This window comes from Rhincodon typus, chromosome 4 (assembly GCF_021869965.1).
Source record: "Rhincodon typus isolate 14 chromosome 4, sRhiTyp1.1, whole genome shotgun sequence".
In the NCBI taxonomy this organism is placed as follows: domain Eukaryota; kingdom Metazoa; phylum Chordata; class Chondrichthyes; order Orectolobiformes; family Rhincodontidae; genus Rhincodon; species Rhincodon typus.
In genome coordinates this window covers 110432385-110435440 of record NC_063335.1, presented here as the reverse complement: position 1 = coordinate 110435440, position 3056 = coordinate 110432385, and positions in this window count along the sequence as shown.

Genomic DNA, 3056 nt, shown 5'->3' with positions numbered 1-3056 from the left:
GTAAACCAGTGACAATACCACTCAACAACCATTTCTGGCATGGGTACACAGTTGTTACCACTGCAGACTAGGTTCAGGGACCTTGGTTCAATTCCAGCTTTGGATGGCTGTCTGTGTGGAGTTTACACATTTTCCCTGTGTCTGTGTGGGTTTCCTCTGGATGCTTCAGTTTCCTCCCACAGTCCAAAGATGTGCAGGTAGATGGATTGGTCATACTAAATTGCCACATAGTATCCAGGGATGTGCAGGTTCAGCGGATTAACCATTGTAAAAATGAAATGTGCGAGTTTACAGGGGTAGGGTGGGATGCCCTTCAGAGGGTCGGCATTGACTCGATGGACCAAATGGCCTCCCGAGCACTGTAGGATGTCTGATTTCCCCAAAGCAGGTAGTGCAAATTTTCCATCCAGCATGGTCGATGCCATTGTCATCCCGAAGAAGACAACTATCATCCTGTGAGTGAAGGCGATTTTGTCCATTTGACCTTGGTTTATTAATAGACCTGGTGGTTTCAAAAAAGACTTTGCATGTTATGATAGTTGGATTATCCTGTCCCATCATGTGTCCATTATCTTTCAGATTTGTCTTTCAGCTTCTGCTTAAAGCTGTTAGAATAGTGTTTCTTTACTTGGGGCCTCGGTTGTTCTGCCAGTCAGCGAAGACTTTTTTTTGTGTGAGAACTGCACATATTTAAACATTGTCTTCATTGATCCAGTTCTGGTGGCACTGATGCTCAAACTCAATAGTCTGAACACAGCAGTGTAATAGAGCAGGTGAGGACCATTTGCTTTTCGAACTCAATTTTTTCCAAATGTTCTTCAAAATATCCAAGTCACGGCTAATCTAGGCATCAAATCTCCTAAAATAATTATCTTTCATCTTTTAGGATGGTAGTTAGAACTTCATAGACTAGGAGACATATTTTTAAGGTTAGAGGAGAAAGATTTTAAAAAGACATGAGGGGCAACTTTTTTACACAGAGTGATTTGTGTGTGGAATGAACTTCCAAAAGAAGTGGTGGATGTAGGTATAGTTACAACATTTAAAGTACATTTGGATAAGTACAAGAAAGGATATGGGCCAAGCACAGGCAGGTGGGACTAGTTTAGTTTGGGATTATGGTTGACATGGACTGGTTGGACCAAAGTGTCTGTTTCCCCACTGAATGACTCTATAATCAAACATTTTCTTAATGTCATTTTTGGAGTCAAAAGTCAGGCATAAATGCTGGAAGAAGAAACAAAAGCAAGGTGTTACTTAAACAGAGAATAACTGCAAAATTCTAAGGTGCATAGGGATTTAAGTGTTCTAGTTGATCTGCTTCTCAAAGTTAGTATACAGATACAGGAGGTAATCAAGTAGGCTAATGGTGTGCTTTCCTTTGTTATGAGAGGAATTGAACATGGAAGCAAGGATGCTATACTTCAGTTATACACATCAATGGTTATGTTCTTATGTTCTTCCATCATTGGAAATATTTATGGATCTGACCCCTTTGTTATTCAATTGTCCACCAGGTTGGTACATATTAAGGGTTTTGATCTGATCTGTTGACTGTGGCATGCTGCACACATGCATGCATTTATTGTAGCATTACGAGTTATGAGTGGCATCATTGGGAATAGCTGGTATTGCTACTGGGCATACAGTTCTGCAATCTTCACTGAGCCTCACTGATTCATGTACAACAACATCTAAATTCTCTGAATATCAACATTTAGTAGCGTGTAACTTTTTGAAAAATATTCTGCTTTTGTATACTTCCCACTAAAATGGATAATTTCATTTTTTGCCTAATTTTTATTTGTCTGTCATATTCTTGACCAATCACCTAACCAATCGATATTCTTTGCAGCCTCTTTAAGTTTTCCTCACCATTTACTTTCCAACCTGGCTCTTCAATGTCAGCAAACCCCGGATACATACGCTCAACCCTTTATGTATGATATTGATATAGTTTGTGCATATCTTTGACCCAAAAAATCCTTGGAACACTCCATCAATTAAACCCTGGCATCCACTTATTCCTGCTTTTAGTTTTGTGTTTAAACCAAAACTCAATCTATGCTAATGTATTCTTCCCAATTATGAGTCCAGTCTTCTGAAACAACCTTCTAAGATACACTTTATCAAATGCCTGCCAGTAATCCAAATATTACCACATCCAAGCACTACTGTGACATCCTTACCAATGGATTATAACATTTTTCCAACTGAGATTTCAAACTAACTGCCATAGAGAAGGGTTAGAGACCATCATGTGTATGGGTATGGGAAGACAGAGTGGTAAAATGGGGAAATGGTGAAGAGTAATAATTGGCTAATACAAATCAATAAAAAATTGTTCGAGAAATTCAGCAGATCTGGCACTATCTGTGGAGAGCAAACAGAGTTAACATTTCGAGTTCTGTGATCCTTCTTCAGAATTGCAATTGGTGTTTTTGTTTGCTTCAGATCCCCAGCATCCACTGTTCTTTGTTTTATAATACTGTGGCAACGCTAGTTTCAATATCAGCATGCCAGTTTACGAAATTTAAATTCAATTAATGATTAATCTCGAATTAAAAGTTAATCTCAGTAATTCTATTATGATTCCAGTTGTTGTTATTGCCAGATGAATCTCATTGTTATGCAAATCTATCTGCTTCACTGACAGCGTTCCCTATAAGTTCCTCAGCCACGCAACTGCTTCGAGAGTCCACTCTCAGTGATTGGTGCGCTAACGCCATTCACAGCGTTACCTTCCAGTTCCAGGCGTTGCTGCCATGTAGGGATCTTGGAGGTCCGTGCAGAAAGAAAATAGATTAACCGGAACATTGTTCACTGATGTACTTTTGGGAAGGAGATTTGCCATCCTTAATCAGCTGACCTACATGTGTCTCCAGATCAGCACCAATCTGCTCTTAACTGCTTTCAAGAGCAATTAGCGATGGACATCATATAGTGACTTTACCAGCAACTCCCAGATCTCATCAAATAATAATAAAAAAGAAAGGATTACCAGGTTAAAGGCCAAAGGAAATAGTTGGAGGACCAAAGGCCAGCAGTTCAAGCTG